General features: G+C 35.7%; 1 protein-coding gene across 24 annotated transcripts in view; it reads right to left on the bottom strand.

The window, feature by feature from the left end:
* The window catches only part of TENM3 (teneurin transmembrane protein 3), a 1,290,895-nt gene that overhangs the window by 991,795 nt on the left and 278,518 nt on the right, over positions 1 to 20,582 (bottom strand). For 2 of the 24 annotated variants that reach the window (XM_064417780.1, XM_064417776.1), the window contains one exon: positions 15,776 to 15,840. The exons of the other annotated variants lie outside the window; for them this stretch is intronic. The gene's annotated coding sequence lies outside the window, so the exon portion shown is untranslated. The remainder of the gene's footprint in view (positions 1 to 15,775; positions 15,841 to 20,582) is intronic. 24 annotated transcript variants of the gene reach the window in all.

The raw sequence follows: 20,582 nt of genomic DNA, 5'->3' as shown, positions 1-20,582 counted from the left end.
CACTTGATTTCTCAATTTTTATGATTAACTTCAGTAGGGAATATTTTGCCTTTTTTCCTGGCTATGTCTATTTTGCAGACTCTTCACAAGTTAACAAGACCGTTACTGAAGAGTGATCTCTGCAGGTTTAGTCTTCAAAGCACAGTAAAACTTAATTTAATCACAGCTTCAAAATATCATACAATAAAACTAATTTAATTACACTTAGCAATGGCCACTGGTCTCATTAAAATGCTAATGAGGCTTATAATTATTAAATTCCTTAATGATTGTTAATAGAAATAAATGACAAAATAAAGCTTAAGTAGAAAGTCAGAATGCCCTCAGGTAATTTTTCTTAGTGACAGTTTCAGAGGATATAGTTTCTTTGCAGCATTAAGAAAAAGGCAGATTAAAATTTGAGGTAAGAGGATATACAAGAAAATAATGCAGTTATAGAATATACATGTGGCCAATCCACTGTCTCCACTTAAAATATTTAAATATGGCTGATATAAACTTTCCTTGTCTGGAGTATTTCAGAGTATTTGTTTTCATGTCATGTGCTGAATACAGAAAAATTAAATGTATATCTAAAACTCACAAAGAAATCCTATCCAGAAAAAAATATTTTTCTCACCTTATTTGTAAAGTACTGTCATAATATTGGCATCTATATGAAAAGAATCATACTGAAGACTGAAAATGGGACCTGTAAATACTCAGAGACAAGGCTAAAAATTACTCTGCATTCTGTTTCAGAAATGAGAAATATTTTACTTAAATAAAAAGCAGCACTCACACATAATTTGCAGCATATTCAAAAGAAGTTCACGTCTTCTAAATCAAAACCACATTTTAAAACCTCAAAAGGCAGTTGTTGTCATTTGGCCAAATGTAAAGCAGCCTCCCCTATCCCCAGACTTTGACAGCTATTTGCTCCAGGGGTGTCAGGCAGACAGTAATGTGAGCAGCTCCAGCTCACAAGCAGGCAGCAGCGCTGAGCTCAGCCGCAGCAGCTCACTGTGTGAGCACTGTGTGAGCGCTGAGGAATTCCCTGAGCTCTTATTATGGGAGCTTCAGAGCCAGCAGCAGCCAGGGAACTCTTCCCAGAGGCTTATGAATAGTGCAAAGGAAGAAAAACAAAGGACCAAAGCAAATGAAAACCAAGCAATGATGACTCCTTTTAGAGTCTTCTAAGGTGACTACACTGATAAAAATGCCCACTGAATGGCTTTTCTAATCTTACAGTACATTTGGGCCCTCAGGACATAATGCATATTCCACACATGCACATTATTTACAACCGAAAAAGAAAGTGAAAGGCACAGCCTTACCAGACAGAAGCAACCATTGGCACTGGAATGGCCCACACTTGACTTGTCCAGAGATCACATGTCTTTAAAAACCAAAATCCAAACCCTTTCATAGCTTTAGAAAATAAGTCTCCCTCCTGCTCATATCCATCTTTTATAAGATGCATACATATATTATTATTCCTTCATTCCCATAAAGCACTGTTTCTTGCTGAAATACTCAGTCATCATTCCAATCAAGAGAACATTGTCACACATCAACACCTTGACAAAGCAGAGGAAAAGGTTAAAAAATCAAAGTCTCTGTACCAATAGAAAATTGACTAAAACTGATATGCATTAATTTAGCAGTCTAAATCAGCCTCTATTAAAAAGAAAAATATCACTATGGGAGACCAAGGGACTTAGAATTCACAATTTTAACTGTTCTACCCTCATCTCCAAACTGTTATTTTTTCATCATCCACCCTAACACTTCCTATGTTAAAGTTCACATGACATCAAAATGTTACACTGAACGTCCTTTTCATCTCAGAGGTGTGTATAGTCACTTTATGTACATCTTGCCATGTTTTTCTTATATTACATTTTTGAAATACTGAAAAATGAATGGGCTTGGGTATGTGCCTAGTCAGGAGCTACCAGAATCCATTTTGATTACGCTAGAGTCCAAACAGAGTTTAAGTTATTCTATTGGAGAAAAGTACTAGTTAATGAAGACTTTTCCAGGTTATCCTACTGGACTGTGAATACTTCACTCACTGACTTTATTCATTTATATCAGACAGCAACTGGAATTGTTGGGCTCTCCTTTAGCAATTCCTATGAAGAGACAATTCATAAACAGATGTATTCATTTGGCTAAAGGTTATCAGTAACTTTCAGATATCTGGACTTAACTTCTCAAGGCAAATGCTAAGAAATTGTTTGGGGCATATCCCAAATAGCATATTGCAGTAAAATTAAACATGCATGCTTTAGCCAGTCATATTTAGGCAGCTGCCCAAATAAAAACTAAAGCTTTAACAAGTAATAATTTATGTCTTGTTCACAGAAGAATGAAGGAAATAGACAACATTTCTCTTGGCGTTTCCCTTTCATTAAATTTCTGAAGTTAATGTGTTATTTCATATAGTTTCTGAAATTGGGAAAAAAAAAAAAAAAAAAAAAAAAAGAAAATGTGATTTCCCAGTCAATTGTTAGGAAAAAGAAAAAAAGACAAGAGAGAGAAACATAGCATTGTTGAAGTAGTATGGGAGGATTGAGACTGGATTATCAAAAAATCTAAGGGAAGGAAGAAGAATCAGAGTGCAGACAGGACTGTGGTAAAAATTTCATATGTGATACAGGGAGTAACAGGAATGTTGATATCTAAGGTGTCCTCAGCTAAGGAGAATCTAAGCTGATCAAACAACAAGTACATGTGTTTACAGCAAGGAAAATTTTGTTCTTGTGGGCTAATATACCAGTTGCCACACAAAAGCAAACCAAAACTTTCCATAGCTTAAGAAAAGGGCAGTGAAGAGGAAAACATTAAATATTTTGAAAATCCCATTAGCTCAAATGACTTAAAGACAAAAAATTTGGAAAGTGATGTGAATAGGTTATTCCACAAGTATTAAAAAAAAAAGCCTGAGGTGAAGACAGGGATGGCCCATCTCATAGCCAAGGGTTTCACCTACTTATAGCCAATATAATGTTCTTCCTGCTCCATCATTCTGACATGTTGATTTCTATGGAAGCTTCTCTTGGAGACCATTTAATCCAGTGCTATGTCTTTCATCTATCACAACATACTTGCTTGGGATTTCCTAAAACACAATTTATGTATAAAGTCACTTTAGCTATTGTAAAGCCTGTCTTGTGGCCAATTTATCTTCCTTCAGAGGCCTTGTATAAAAGTGCTGTCTTTTGTAGTTCAGTAGCATAGAGATGCTAGCACAGGATCCATGTGGTGAGAGGAAAAGCACACATAATGATTTGATTCTAAAAATAGACTCAGCAAAGCTGAGCAGTAATAGATTGGTAAGTAATTACATTCTAAGTAAATATATGCAGCTAAATCATATTCATTTATGTGCAGAAAGCTTGTATAGTAATTATGACTCCTCTAAAAACCTATTTAAATAATTTGTTTCAAATCTTAGATGAGGCACATGCCTTTGCATTGTCCAAGTGCAGTCCTTTGCAAAGGATTCAATTCCATTCTGAGTTCACATCTTAAGAAATGAACAAAAAATAAGCTGCTGCACATTTTGTCAGGTGCAAATAAAATTAAGTTCTGTTGGGGCATTTTCAGGGGAAACTATATAAGAGATATTATATAATGATATTTTGACACAAAGAGACTAAACACATTACATATTCATCAGAGACCATACATAGAAAGAGTACAAGATTATTGGAAGCTATTGATTCAAAGATTTACAGCATCACTATGAGTTTTTAATTATGAAGATTTTGCTGCTACATGTGACTTAAATCATTAAAATAGAATTAGTTTTTACAAAATGAAGAAGTCTTTGAAAATCTGCAAATGTTTAAACTGAAAAATACAGAATGTAGTCTTGCTTGTAGTAAAACAGGTGGTACATATTTTGATTCCTACGGAAAAAAAAGTAAATAGCTAAGAAAAAGTAAAAAAAATGGGAAAGGGGAGAAATTACAAAAATTGTAGGTTTTTTTGCTCTCTGCCCAACATACTTATAATGAACAGTCTTTTTCTAGAAAACTGGAAGTTATGAAAGAACACTCAATCTACATTCTAGATTGTGCACTAGGAAATATTCTGTACAAAGATAAGGACGTATTAAACTGAAGACTAAATTCAAAACTTTCAAAACACACAAGCCTGAAAGTTTTTGAGCGCTTTCTGCCCAGTAACACACCCTTTAGTTTTGAAGTCATGGATCAAAACCCTATTTTTGAAAGCACTAGACCAATACAGAACAAAAATATCTGTCTTGAAAGCATATGACAAGGCAAGTAAAAGTGCAAAGGAAGAATGGAAATTTGAGAAAAAAGTAAAAAAACGCAACCCTATTAATATACATTATGTTACATCAGCAGCCTAATTATTGCCAAGTAAATATAGTGTAGATATTTATAGAAAAGTTCCCCCATGCAAAAAAAGCATGGAATTGATAGGTTGAAAATGTACAAGAAGGCTACAGAAGCTGGCATCATAACACGATAATTATTTTTGTACTCATATAAGAAGTGTATGCCTGACATCCCTCAGTTCTCACTGGCCTAGTTTGCACAGCATCCCACAGCTCCAATCTGGAAGCAGCATGCCCACACTGCTGGGTTTGAACAATACTCTGGGTGAGCCCTCTTTCCTTCCCGTGTACATGAACACCTTCTCTTTCAATCTCAATTGTCGCTACCTGAAAGCTGTGTGTATCCCTCACAGGTCTCCTCATTGCTTCCAGCATTGTTTCCAGTTCACTTGAAACTTATTTGTACCAAATATCCACAAGATCCGTTTGCTGCAATTGTAAACCTGTCTCCCAGTTTCCCTGTAAGTCTTACTCACTCGAGGCTTTGTCAGAATACTTCTGACATGCTGACTTGGAATGACTTTTAGTCAGTGTCTGACTGAGAACCAGGGAAGAATGTGTCAGACACTGATAGCAGTGCTTTAACTGCAGATGAGAAAGGAAATATATTTGTATCATGGGGTTACTGTTGAACAAGAGGTGGGGAAAAAAAAAGACAGAAGGCATCTTCTCAGACAACCCTGAGACCAAACTGCATCATAGGTGTAAAAAGATCTTTGTATTTTCACACCCTTTGCTAAAAAACTGGTTCAGACTTTCATATTTGTTAAAACCAACATTTATATTCAATACAGTGTTATAAAGAATGCTTGGTCATTTGTCCCACAAGTATTTTTTCTGCAGTTATTTTTTCATAGCTAAAAATGGCATGATAGCCTATGTTTAACAATTACATTTTTCATTTCTTTATTCATTTGTATGTGTTGAAAACCTATTTCACTGTAGAAATTCTTCCTTTATGTCCATATATAGATGAGGGTGCACTCTAAACTACTGTCTTCTAACATACATTAGTCCAACTCTTCAACTCATTCTTTTCTCCCTGTATAACAATTTAATCCTGTTCTTTATCAAGGAAGATGTTGAAATTTGTGCTATTATAAAATACTATGAGCTTGCTTCTACATTTTGTATCTTCCTCCATGAAAATATTAATCAACCATCAAAGTCTGGATAGTCTGTTGCTTAACTCCTCTTCAGTGCAAGCTAAAAGTACAGAGTGTGTTCTCACCCTTTCTTTAGATCAAAATTTTAGCCATATTAAGATGCTTTAACTTACATGTTGACTAATTTTCTATCAGCAGACACTTTCATTGCGTTCAGTGAGCCATAACTACAATAAATGTTTTGTTGAAGACTGGATTGACAAGATCTAGCTGCTTTGTCTCATGTAGAAATTGTTTCAAATAAATGCTGTGTATACAGATGTGTTCATAATCTCATTTTATTGCAATTTACTGACGGGTCTCCAGGTCTAAACCCAGATATAGCTGAAAGCATTATTCTTTTACATTTTAAAACTGTATTTCACATGTCTCTTATTTCAGTGGTTTTATGGCAGAACATAAACCAAAACAACAAGTAAATATCACAGAATTCAGGTATGAAAAACATGCAAGTGCAATTTCATGCATCTGTATGTGTATATATGTATACATATACTTATTATATGATTCATATTTTGAAATTCATGGATCTTTTAGGATATCCAAAGAAGCAACACTTATTTTGAGAGTTGCTACAATATGTATAAATCCCTGCCTATAGCACTAACATAGAGAAAATTGTGATAAGGGCAGAAAAGATGGGATTTGCTCATGTTTGGATACTTAGAACAAGTATCCAAACAAAAAGTATCTGTAGCAAAACTGTGCTCAGAAATGTAGGCTTCTGTAAAACAACATGCAGACCATAATGCAAAAATCCCATAATAATATGATCCAAATATGATTCTGTCCAAATCCAAAACCTCTCATGAATACTTTGGGCGGGGGGGGGGGGGGGGTGGGGGAGCGTGGGGTGGGGCTGTTTTTTGGGAGTTTCTTGTCACTCAGCACCAGAGTATATGAAAATCTTTAACTGGATTTCAAGTTTGAAGCTATTTACTAATACTTGTGAACATACTAATTTTCACCAGGGCACCTTGAAGATGCCACAGTCAAACACAGCAATGATATTTCAAAAAGACAGAATCACAGATTCATCATGGTTGGAAGAAACCTCTAAGATCATTAAGTCCAACTGTTAACACATCACTGCCAATTCCACCACTAAACAATGTCCCTAAGCAAAGTGTCTACTTGTTTTTTTCACATTTTTAGGGGTGAAACTAACCCTGGGAAGACTACTCCATTGCTTGACAACTCTTTCAGTGAATAAGTGAATAATTTCCATAATATCCAGCCTAAACTTTCCCTGGTGCAATTTGAGGCTATTTCCTCTTGTTCTATCACTTGTTACCTGGAAGAAGAGGCCAACTCCCACCTGGCCTACACCCTTCTTTCAGGTAGTTGTAGAGAGCCATAAGGTCTCCTCTGAATCTTTTCTCCATACTAAATGGCTCCAGCTCCTTCAACCATTCTTCCTAGGACTTGTGATCCTCCACCAGCTCCACTGCCCTTCTCTGGACACACTCCAGCCTCTCAATGTCCTTCTGGTAGTGAGGGGACCGGAACTGGACACAGCACTCGAGGTGTGCCCTCACCAGTGCCAAGTACAGAGGGACAATCCCTGCCCTGGTCCTGCTGGCTGATCCAGGGCAGGATGCCATTGCCTTCTTGGCCACCTGGGCACAGCTGGCTCTTGTTCAGCCACTGTCACCAGCACCCCAGGCTCTGTTCTACTGGGCAGCTCTCCAGCCACTCTGCCCCAACCCTGTACTGTTGATGGGCTTGTTGATACAGTGGAGCTTTTGGGATCTTGAAATAAAGTATTTTTAACTTTAGATTTCCCAATGTTGCTTCTGTTTAAATACTTCACTCAGTAAGTGAGCAGACATCAGCTTGGATTCAGACGATAAATTAAAATGTGTTATGTAATAGTTGGAGAAAACACAATAGCAATAACCCACTTACTATATTATTTCCTGCTTCTATAGATACTAAAGAACAGTATTTTTTACTTTCAAACTCTTTTATCTTCTGTCTTTTCTAAATTTAAGCTCAGTTTTATGGCACAGCATAAGTAAAAAAAAGTACTATGTTCCTCATTCATCAAAGTATTGAACATGGATTTATATCAGCAGTTTCATTCAAGTCTATGGGTTTATGACAATGTTTAAAAAGAAATATATATACATACATGTGTGTTTCTGTTTAAGTCAGCATCTTCTGTCACTTAAGTTATGAAAACTCTGCTAAGCACTGCTCCTATTACAAAGAAAAATTGTTCGGGTTTGCTTTTTTTCTTTCAGGGAAAGTGGGCATGGGAGGAAATCTCAACTTTGCTCTTGTACGTGTGACTCCATGAATATGATCATTTTCTTGGTATCTCTGCAACAGTTTCAAAATCAAGTGAACAGAGTAAAAAAGTAATTTATCCATAGGCACTGAACAATGGCTTACAAACCCATTCTTCCAAAAGGAAACTTTAATTTCCATTTTTTAGCTCCTGGTTGCAGTTATTTGAGGAGGGGGGGGTGTCTATTTATATAGACATAGATATTTTCTTCTTAGATATTTTAAATTAGACACAATATATAAAATTTCACAGATTGAAAAACTAAATTTTCTGAAATTTGGTGTTTCTTTGCACATTTAATGTGAAGCAAGACATGAACAGCATAAGATTAATTCAGTATGAGAGATTGTTTAGTACTGCCCTTCACTGCCAGGGATAGAAGCCATCAATTCTAGCCCATCCTGCCAAACAACGAAATTTTCTAACAGTTGGTCAGAAAATTAGGTGAAAGGAGACAATGATCTCAGTTTTGGCTCCTAAAGGCAAGGAACAAGCAAAAGCAAAGCTCTTACTTACAAGTAGACTTGGTGAATAAAGAGGGCAGAATAAGGATGAAAATTAAACCACTAGAATATTCTTTTAAGTGATCCTTTAAAAACTTGAACACAGAGCAAGGGTATGGAAATTTGCACCACCAATTCTTTTACCATATTTATAGACACTGATTTGACCGAAGCAATCTACCAGTAGATCAATGACAGCCAAGCCAGACTTGGAAGACAGGTGATACCATAAGGAATAGTTTAACACCTGCCTTCTACGTGGTTCACTAACATCAGTTTTTTAAAGGATCACAAACCCGAAGACATCACACCACAGCTTACAAGATGCAGACAAAACAGAGGAATTGTTAAAGTGAAGCCCAAGGATATGTTCAGACACAGAGCAAGAAATTACTAACATTAATATGATGATTTAGCTATTCTCATGCCTGAAATAATCCTAGAGATAATTATAAGAGAAGAGATTTAAATAATCATTTCCCTCCCACACTTTCTATTCTGTTTTGACTGAGATCTTCTTTACAGACACTTGAGTGCTCTCTGATTGGACAAAATCTAGTTGACCTTGATGTGAACCTTTAATATTTTATTGGAATATAAACAGTAATATTCTAAATTACTTTTACATAGCTATGTATCATAATGCTATTTAACTTATCAACTCTCTGTACTTACCTCTGCCCTACCTAAACCTAGATTAATTTCACCACAATTTCAGTATGATATCTGACATGTCTTTTTCACATAAATATAATCAAATTATAAAATTTTACCACAAAACAAATAAAATAATAGGCTTATTCTTAAACATATGAATTTTTTATATAAATTAGTAAAGACTACTTTGTTTTTATGAAGTTAGCATATCTCTAAAAGTAAAACTTTTTTTAGTTTGCAAAGAAAATGAACACATTATCTATGGAGTATATACATTTTGGAACATATTCTGAAAAACATTGATAATGATCCAGATTTTCAGAGGATAAATTGCCAATTGCTTCTCACCTGCAAAAAAAAAAATTATCATTGACACCAAAAGTGATTCATGAAGATAGCATTTCACTGTGATAAATAAACAAATGAAATATACACTGGTCACGATTATAAAAAGCAAAGTGATAAAAAAAGATAATTAAAAAAAAAATACTCAATGAAGATAAAAGAAAATCCCAGTACAAAAAAACCTAATCAGTGCTTTAGCTTGACTTAGTATAAATCTAAGATGGGCTTCTTCAAGTCTAAACACCATAAGAAACAACAATAAAAGGTGGAGCTTGTGGTTTTTCCTCATGGTGAATATTGTGTGTTCCTTTTATAAATTCCCAAGCCGCACAAGAGAGTTTCTCTTACTCCCCTATGGCAGCTAAATTTAGAATTTACTTGTACAGAATTAAGTACCTGAAGTTCCTTATGCAGTCCCTATCGTCCCCATATTTTTATGTTAGCAAAATACAAAGGGACTTATGAATATTTTTTTGCCATGCACTCAATTACACCTGAGCATTGGGTGGAGCTCACATAATGACTTTATTAAATTTATTATCAGATATTATTGTTTCTTACTTTCAGCAGCATTTCTATTTGTACCCACTCCAAACCACTGTGCATTCACAAGTTTAATGCCAATTCTCCTCCAAGAGGTTCCACTTTCTGATCCAAAGTCTTTTTGATAGAGCCCAGCTGTATAGCCTCATATGAGAAAATTACTTCGTTAAACAGAAGAACTTGGTCAAAGACCACAGAAAACAGCCACAGATGGTAAGAAAGGCAACCATTAGGTCTCACGTGGGAGTTTCTGAGCTTTGATGCTTATCCTACAGGTTTTTTAGACCTAGCTAGATAATGGGTATATCCTGTTAGGACGGTTTCTTTGCAAACCAGAAAAAATAGAATACCGTGCAACAGTAAAAAAATTAAATAAGAAAGATGCAAGCATAATTTTTAAGCTTGTCACTGGAAAGAACAGAAAAAGAAAAACCTGAAATAGTACTGAATAATGAAAAGAATCCATAGATTTCAGCCAAACTCTCCATGCAGCACATCAGTGTTGTGGCACTGCACGCTTGCCAGTTACTTGACTTTTAGCACACTCTCCCAAAGGCTTCTGTTTAGACTCCCAGGTTGTGGCTGCCATATTATGTTTTAGGGGTATATCACAGCAATCAATCTTTCTTAAGGAATTTAAGTGAGGTGATATTGCAAAAGAATCCCAAGTATGGCAGCATTATGCATTCTTTTGGTCCAACAAGTATTTTTTAATAAAAATCCTGTAATTAAAATCTACACTCCAGTGACATGAAATAGTCAAGAATTTACGAGTTACTTCAGTTCTATTGCAGATACTATAGAAAAGGCCAAGAGTTTAGGCTTTTTATCTGTGTGGAAAGCAAAGTTTATTTATTATGAAATAATTTCTTTTAGAAGTACAGTATTATCATTGGTACAGTGTTGTTCTAAGAGATAAAATACAGTACCTACCCAGTGTGCCTATACTTCAGACACTTGGAAATCAGATTAATTTAATGCAAACAGAGGGGCAAGTATGTTACTGATCTTGCATTAAAAGACTTTGCCTCCCCCAGAAATTTTTTACATTGTAACTGAAATCTGGTGATTAAACGAGATAATAAGAGATTCCTTGATTTACAATTCCATCCTCTGATTTTTGGTCTTTTCACAGCTTGAAATGCTTTTTTTGGCATTTAGATTACTCTAAATCATCTTCCACAAATTCCAGTTATAGTAACATCTGTCAGGATTTTTTTGGGCAGCCAAAATTGTCATAGCAGCATGTATTGCTTTAAGCACTAAAAACATCAGACAAGTCTTTTACTGGACTAGTAGAAAGTGGTGGCTTCATTGAAAAACACCTCACAAACACAGACTGTACAATGTAGTGACAGCAAATAATGGTACCTTCCTTCCAAAAGGTTCCATCCTTTGGTTCTTCCACTGTGGGAAATTGATCATGTGTCCATCATCACAGGTATGTTCTGAGGTTGTAAGATAGCTTTTATGATAGCCTTCATATTCCAAATCATATTTAAAGTATTTAAAAAACCTAATAGTAATGCACTAAGCTACAAAAAGGGGTGATATAGGAGAGGAGCTAATTTTCCAAATGTAATTTAGAATATTGTCACTATTTCCCTTGTTATGTAATAATGAATTTTATAATACAATAAATCAAGTAGACAAGCATTGAATAACATGGATAAAGTACATAATCTTTTTGGTGATCATCTGTCTAGTTATGTAGTGGATAAAAATAATTTTAAAAATTATTAATTCAGTAAATATTTCAGTAAGATATTTTAAATTTGAAAAACTGATGATAAAATAAAGTATACTTTTGAATTAACAGCAAAACATATTAACTTACTGGGTACTGCTCAGTAGTTTAGTGTTCTGTGTTTGCACAAAACAAACTGTTTTCTGTTGCTCAGAGAAAAATTTCCCTGAGCAACAGAACAGCTTTCAAAGTGTCCTACTAATATCAGTTTCCTGCAACTTCAAGCATTCCTTGTCTCCAGAAACACTGATTTCTACAGATTACTTGTTTCAGACAAGTTTATACAGAAAAAAAAAAACCCACCTGTCAAAAATGTAGTCTGCAAAAGGTGTACATTTAGTTTCAAATGCTGTATTTAATACATGAAAACTTCAAATGGTACTCTAGAGACAATTTTGAAAAAAAGAAGAAACAAAATGGTCCTTGTAAAATGGTAAGAATACACTTTCCAGTGAACTGTGGTGATCAGTTTAGATCCCTGGATTGTAAACACAACCTAATACCTCTGGTAGTACTTTGAGAAATGTGATTACTTCTTTCTGTAAAGGAATTTAATAAAATTACTATTTATGAAAAAAGGTACACCAACTGAATACTCAGCTGCAAGATCAGCTGATATAAATTGCATCCTTGTTACAACTGGCTTTCATGACTTTATCTCACTTAGAAGGTCATTCTATAGCCAGGTAATTCTCAATGTCATACTGGATCCCAAGTGTGATTTAAGAGAACAAATGATTAGCCTCAAGGACTGAAAAGATCTTCAGTTTAGGTGAATTAAAAACTGTAGTCCAAAATGTAGATATAAGACAAATTTAGGCTACTCCAAAGTTAGATGAGACAGGATTTATGGGTTGCTTTTGGTCTTAACTCTCCAAATTTCACCTAATCTGTGAAGTAGTTACTACAGCCCTTCCCCAGAGTTTTCTGTTGAAATGTGCTTTGATGGAGCAGTATTCTACTCTTCATCCATAAAACATTTCATCTTCAAAACTACATCAGCATCTAGTCCTTGGGTTACAGTAAATCCCAAATGTATCTACAAACATCTCTACATGCATATGACAGTATGCAAATGATACACTTTTCATTAAAGAATAGCCATTTCTTTTTCAACAATATCAGTTTATCTCTATCTACAGTCATGTATCAACTTAGAATTTAAAAAGTAAATGCTGAGGATTCCCCATGGCCACAGCTCTCCTTCCCTCTGTGGAAATCTGTTTCTAAAATAACTCACATTCAATTACACAGGTCACTTGTGATAGTAGCTTTTCTTGGTGTGCCTGAAGAAAAGTCTGCAGTATTTGAACCATGAAAAATTATGCACAGTGTTTCATTTTAAAGATGTGCCAGATTAACAGAAGGTAATTAGGGTAGACTGTGAATGGTACCAGCTGCTTATTTGCAAATGCTACAGACACCGTTTATTTTTGCTTAGAATTTCTATTAAGTGCTTTCCTAACAACTATTGTAGCTTATTTTTTGTTATGTCATCCCCAAGACAATAGTCCTTACTGGTTGGTTTTTCTTGCACCAGTTAAACTCATTCCTTCTATTACATTCACAACTGCAACTCTTTTCCTACCATTTTATGTAAGCAAAGGAGAAACATGAAACACTGAGAGAAGGTTTAAGATGACTCTTCTCTTTGTAATATTCTCCCAGTTTCGAAACCTGCACAATTCCAGTATTATTAAATCCATCTAAGTTGCATATTAACAAAACTGCATGACAATATAAATCAGTAAGAAGCTTATAGTGAGTAGTGTTTTGGAGGGAGGACTCCACAGGCAGCCCTTCCTCCTAACCAACACACATCATTGATTTTATTTGTACAACTACTTTGAAGTTACTATTTTGGTATTAGTTTGGGGGTTAGAAACTAGCACATAACCAGAATGACAATGTAAGGCACTGTACTTTCCGTATAGCTACATGCACAAAAGATGAAAACTGGATCATTTTGAGAACTTTCTCTGGAAATGATACAGTTTTGCACAAAGTGAATTTTCTTGACTCAAATTAGACGTATTAATAATAAAAGATTCTATTTGACTACATCTTGAAGATGCTACAACCTTGACTACATCTAACAATACAGACCACATCAACAAAAGCTTTTGAATAGCAGCATCTTTTAGGTAAAAAGAAAAAAAGGATCACTATCAGATAACTTTCTCACTTCTTGTTTTTATTGAAACTGTTTGAAACCTATTATCTGAGCTCTAAATCAAAACTCTAAATTATAAATCTTCCTTGATTATCTCAAAGATTTTTATTTAATATAAATGCAACTGAGAGGAATTAAGATGCCCTGTAATATTATATCAAATATGCAATTTGCAATGGCATTCCTTTATTAAAAATGCCAATTATAATTGCACATAAAATTTAATTGAGGTCATTACCCTCTTGACAAGTTATTTCTAAATTCTTTCATCTAATAAGATTTGTTATTTTAACATTTTCCACATCAATGCTTCTTTCACATCTATATACTTATCTATTTGTAAGGGTAATAGAAATTACCCATCATTTGATTGTATCATTGTGCTATTAATAAGAAAGCTATCTATTTAACTGCCTATCAGGGAGACAATATTATCCTTTATGTGTAAAATTGTAAATATGATCCTCTTAAAGCCGTAACTCATTACACCATAATTATATTTGTTAAAATATTAGCAAGGAAAAAAACCACCAAATTATGAATGAATTCTTAGGATTGTTTTATTTTGCAGACTTGATTAAAATGCTCAGGAAATGTATAATCTCAAAAAAAATTCTTACATTGGTCTTACTGCATTATTGCCATGTATTTCACCAAAGGTGTCTTGCCAATTCCTTATGTAGGCAAACAAAGGAGGTCACATTACTCACTAAAAGATCTCATCTACTTGTTCCTATTTTATTCAGAAATAGTATATTGTTCAGGACAACTAAGATTATTACCTTGGCTGTTTCCTAAGCCTCATGGGATGCTTTGCTTCATGTAAATGCATGTGGTGGAGGGTATCTTGTCTGAAGGGCATAAAGGGTTTCCTTTTTCACAACAAACTTGCCGTAGGTATGTTTGCCACTGACATGCAAGTAGTCAGACACTGAAGACAAAATTAATTTTGTTTTCAGCCCTTCAGATGTTTAATACATTTGGGAAGGTCATTTATGCTGAAGTTTAGTATAAACCCAGCTCTAGACTAAAAAAAAAAAAATAATTCTACCTTCAATCAACCTAATCTAAATATATTCATTCATATTAGATTATTATGCATTTAAACCCCAGGGAAATTAAAAAGAGGGAGTTTTTTTTTAAACTGTATTTTACTAACCATAGGCATATAAAAATAAGCAACAAGGAAAAATTTGGTCTCAATAAACTGGTCTCAATAAACATTCTGTCTTGTACAATTCTTGTACTGTGAGCAAGTCACACCTTAGTGTACACTCACCTAGTGGAAACCAGTGCTTTAGTGTAAAAAGGATATGATCACGGAGCAGTGTTTCATGTTTCATGTTGGGCACTTCCACTTTCAACACAGAACAAAGTGCTGCCACTGTTACACTCTCCATGATAAAGAGGCTATGAGGCTCCCCCACTGCCTCACAGAAAACTAGGGCAGTGCACTTGTTTCTTCAACAGAGGACAACCTAATTTTATCCTCACGATGGGGATAACTGAGTGAACAAAGTAATGGGGCCTTAAGTGGACCAAGTGGAGCATATAATTGAAATTAACATCCCTTTTGAAATTTGCACTTACCTATAATTAAGATCTTAGTATGCAAATAGCAGCTTATGACCTAATATTCCCTACGTGTCTCTTTCCTGATTTCTATTAAAAAAAAAGAGAACTATTTCATCTTATAGAACAGACCAAACAAATACAGCATTCTGTCCTGTCAGAATCCCACAAAGCAGGATGGATGTACAGAAGTGCAGTTTGCTAAAGCTTGCAACTCACCCAGCTTGGGCTGGATTAGCTCATTCCCTAGCTAGCTATCACCCCAAAAAACAATGCCAATGTAAGGTATCAAAAAATCAGAAACATTTTCATGAAGTAAAAATAAACACACTGATCTGTGATAAACAAAATAATTACACCATGACCTATTTTATTTGCATAAATTTCCCTCTGGAAAAATCTAGTCTAAGCTCACTTACTAGGTTCAAGGTTCTTCCTCCTCTGATCCAGTGATACCACTCTGCCTCTTTTGAGGATAGAAGTTCTAAGAAAAATAAAATCAAAGTAAAGTTGATGAGTATGTTTATTGAAAACATACTTTAGTCCCTTCAGGTTTAAAAATGTTAGTCAAAATGGGTAGGAAGATGCAAAACTTACCTTTGAAGGCACAATACCTGCCAGGTGTGAGAACCAAATGCACTAAAGATGTTTTCTTGCATCAAGTGACTTGGTTTTTTAATATATTTCTGAATTTCTACATTTGTTTTTCTACTATTTAAGTATATCTAGCTTTAGTAACAATAATCACTCTGTATTTTTAAAATGGGAACCAGACCCCCTAATAATCTATTGACTTTCAGATACATCATAGTGAAGAAAAAACACCTTATCATTTGTCAACTGTCAGAACTTGATCAAGCATATCCTAACTGATAATGACAGAAACTTGCATGATCTGTTAGGTATGGAACATAAAACTTATGTTCATTTCAACTACTCTGTGAAGCCTCATAAAATTTTGAGAGAGTTACCACTAAGCTAATAATATATTGCTGCATCAATTGAGCCAAAAAACATCCATAAAAGTGCTCCTTTTACATGCTCTAAAGCCTCCTGAAGGGAGAGGAGGGAGAGAGGAGAAGGAGAACTGGGTTTTTCAGTGGAGCCTAAGTAATGAGGTCAGAAGGGCTTTGTGCAAACAGTAGTATTTGCCTTCTGAGGAAACAATTTACTTACTGGGAATGTATGAAATTAGAATGTTTGAGAGTCACAATAACTGATTTGGAAAAAAACAGATACTGGAATATAAAGGAATTTTCCTTACTCCACTAGGTGATTTTCTAAACATGCCTCAATGCTGTATACAGTTTTACTACCACAGGGTTATGAGGAACAACCGAGTGAGGAAGGTGACATTGTATCTCTGCTAGACTGCCAAAAACCGTGGTTACCACCTATATATAGAAGGTAGTATTTTAACAGAGAATATAACAAAATAAATAAAATATATAGTATCTCTACCAAAAAAAATTTTTTTTCATCTACTTGAAGGGACAATTCCTTTTTACTTAAAAATATTTTCATGCTATCAAATCTGTATTGTCTTTTACATAAATTACTTAACAGAAAATATATTCAAAACAGACCAAATTTTACAAACTCAATTACAAACACTAGTTTATAGAATCTTAAATATTCACTAAATTTGGGAGGCTCATTCCACAATTCTCTCAGAGAAGCAAGTGAAAAGATCCAAGCTAAATAACTTACCTATCTAGGCCTGGTGTTCAGATCACTGAATACTGCTTCATTCACAAACTCTAAATGAACAGTGCTGAGGTAGTTTTTGGCACAATCATTGAACTTTATCCTAAAATACAGTGTTCAGAAGAGACTTATCTATGCTGAATTTTCTGTGCTGTACACTACCAAACAGCATTCCTAAGACAATTTGTGTAGAAAAACTCCTCATGATTGTATCCTGTTGTCTAGTCCTCATATTTTCAAAAACCCACCTTAGTTGCAAACACAATGATCCAACCTGTACTCTTCAGCTGACTGTACAAATGACTGTATTCCTTCTCCAGTGAATCTGGGACATAAGTTCTGATTATGATTTAGTAAGTGATTTAGTGAGTTCTGGCATCCTCAGCACATAGCTCAGGAACAGTGAATTATTACTGGTGTCATGGTTTTATGCCCAGCTGGAGATGAAACACCATGCAACCACTTGCTCAATTGCCCTTTATTCCTTCACCCCCATCCTGGTAGAATGGGGAGGAGAAGTGAAGTAAAACTTGCATTTTGAAATAAGAACAGTTTAATAATTGAAAATGCAACTATAATGACCTATAATAATTATATTAATGATAATATAAAGGTGAACAATCCCAAGTCATGCACAGTACAACTTCACACCACCCACTGACCAATATGAGACCCCCCTTCCAGAACCCAGATCAACCATCCTTCCAGGGAATACCCCTCAGTTTATATGCATGCATGACATTCTCTGGTGTGGAATATCCCTTTGGTCAGTTTGAGTCACCTATCCCAGCTATGCTCCCTCCCAGTCTCTTTTGTGTACCTCCCCACCGGTGAAGAATGAGACAAGGAAAAAGAAAAGTCCTTGACTTAGGATGAACACTGCTTAGCCAAAAAAAAAAAAAAAAAAAAAAAATAAAATCAGTGTGTTATAAACACTATTGTCACTGTGAATCCAAAGCACAGCACTGCATCAGCTACTGAGAAGAAATTAACTCCATCCCAGCTGAAACCAGGACAGTTGACCAGCTGCTGGTGCTTCCCTATGTCCCTCAACATGGACCAGGGGCTTCTCTCTCAGAGCTTTGCATTCAGTATTGTACAGCTGCCAGGACTGAAAGTATCATTGGAACAGGTTCTTAAGTGGCAAAATGCAGCAGGCTGATGATGACCACAGTATCACAGCATTAAACCAGCCTGACAGTCCCACAGCTGAGACACAGTTATAGCCAGAGACTACTCAGGTTCTGTAGCTTGTTAGCTCAAATTTAAGTCAGGATATTACTGAGGGCAGGTCACATAAGCCTCAAAAATTACTAGGTGATTTTGGGACAAGCCTGTGAAAAGTCGATCATGTGTTGGTCACTGTGAGCCCAGTTTCAGTTTAAAACCCTCTCATAAATACTGGCCAGCATGTCCAGGATCAGCTCCTTGTACCTCTCCATCATGGCAGAGGTCAGCTGCTGGTGGGGCCCTAATGCTGTCAAAGAGGTGTTAGCAAAGGGGCCCACAAGGGCAAAGCAGGGCTGTGTGCTCTTGAGGGGTTTTTTTATACTCAGCTAACAGAAGGGTAAACTTAAGGCTTCAGACTCAGCTTTCTGGTAAACTCTGCATTACACTACATTGAAGTTAATTAACAGCTACACACAAAACCAAACCCTTCTAAAACAAGTACGGATACTTGTTCTCTTTGCAGCTGAGTTAGGTGAGAATCAGGATCAAAATTGCTTGTTCTCTTTCTGACCTATAAATTTGTTTGCCTGCCTCAGCAATAGGACAGAAGTGCTTTTAACCAGAACACTCCTTGGTACTCCCTTGCAATTTGGATTCAGTCTGCTCTGGGCTATGAAGCATTCAGAACTCAAGTCCCCATGCTGGGTTATTCTGCTCCAGCTGCTAGGTTAGTATGAAAATGAAGAGAACAAAATGTCTGTTGCAGTCTCAGAGGATGTCTAAATGAAGACAGACAAGAGAGTGACAACTCCTGTTATTCTCATCTACTTCCAGTGGAAGATGACTTAGCAGCATGTCACTTAAGAGTAAATTAGAGAAGGAAAGCATTTGGGTGGACTTGATTCCTCTGATAACCTCATGTTTTCAGGGTCTGCTCTCTCCACCATTAACTAGATGAGAAGTTCAAGTGCACTGCAAACTGTGCACTGGCTGTGTGTGCTGCCTATACACCCTATGTCAGGAACATCTGGCACTGCTCCTGATATTCCAGTGAAGCATTGCCTCAGTTACAGGGAAACTTTTTCAACCACAACCATTGCAAGTACGTGCAAGCCTAGAATACCATTTACATTGATGCTTCCACTGACTACAAAAAATGGGAGACGTTTTAAGAAAATTATACTCATGACCTAAGTATTGAGGTCTGTGTTGGCTTTTATTCTCATCTTTCAATCAGTCTCATCCTGAAGTATACATAATGCTCTTACATATTTTTATCTAATCCTCTGACATACTGGTGCAGAGATGGGAGGGGGAAAATGCACATTTTTTTATTGAACTCTGAGACAATATTTTCTCCAATTTGTTTTTTAGTTTGGAGATGCAATCTACTTTGGAGAAACCATGAACAGAGAGACAATCTTTGCTCTTAATTTTTACATTGCAAAGGAGTTAAACCACAGAAGGTGTCTGTGGCTGACAGACACTTGCTTTAAAAAATAGGAAAAATTCTTCAGGATAGAGGCGGGCAGCTGAGCTTAAAAACCATCCACACAAAACAAGAAACATTAAAGGAGCTCGTTTCTTTCCTTATTCAAATGTTATGGCAAGTCACTTTATCTCTCTTGTGCTTTTCTCTATATATGTGTATAGTATTTTGCGACTTCACAGACATTTTTAGAAGTGGAATTAATGCAGTCACTGAATTGGAGTAGCCTGTCATTGTTTAAGTTTGTTACATCGTGCTTCAGAGAAGGAAAAAAAAAAGCAGAATCAGCAGCAACTGCACCAGCAACAACATTTATAGCATATATAATAGATGCAAAAGCACAAAAGTAATTAAACAAAATCTGGAAGTAATTTTTAAGGAGTAAGTGCCAGTTTGAAGTACTCAGTATGTTTTCTGCTTTGATGGAAATGGGAATCTCAGCTGAGGGTATAACTGGAGCAGGCAAGAGCCATCTGACAAATAAAGGAACACAACCAGGCTTACTGAACTTTGGAGGAAGCACAGGCGAGGTTGCAGGGGGAGGCAAACAGCTGTCTGCCTTCCATGGGCAAGTTCCAGATCTTCAATAGCTAAGAGGAAACATGGGTATATCAGAAGTACTACCCAGGAGACAGATGCCTTCCCACTCAGACAGCTCAGGATGTGGGTGGTATGGAAATCTGGAAGATCTGTATTCGAACATGAAACATTCATACAAGAACATCCTGCTTACAGTACAGATCACTGCAACTCAACAATATAATTGAATGGATGACTCCTAAATAGTAATGGTTTGTCCTCCTAATAACCCAAAATTTCACTTGTCTCCATAATTACATTGCAATCAATCTTTTATTTAT

The sequence above is a fragment of the Passer domesticus genome, chromosome 4, assembly GCF_036417665.1.
Source record: "Passer domesticus isolate bPasDom1 chromosome 4, bPasDom1.hap1, whole genome shotgun sequence".
Classification (NCBI taxonomy): Eukaryota; Metazoa; Chordata; class Aves; order Passeriformes; family Passeridae; genus Passer; species Passer domesticus.
This window is presented reverse-complemented; position numbering and strand designations above follow the sequence as displayed.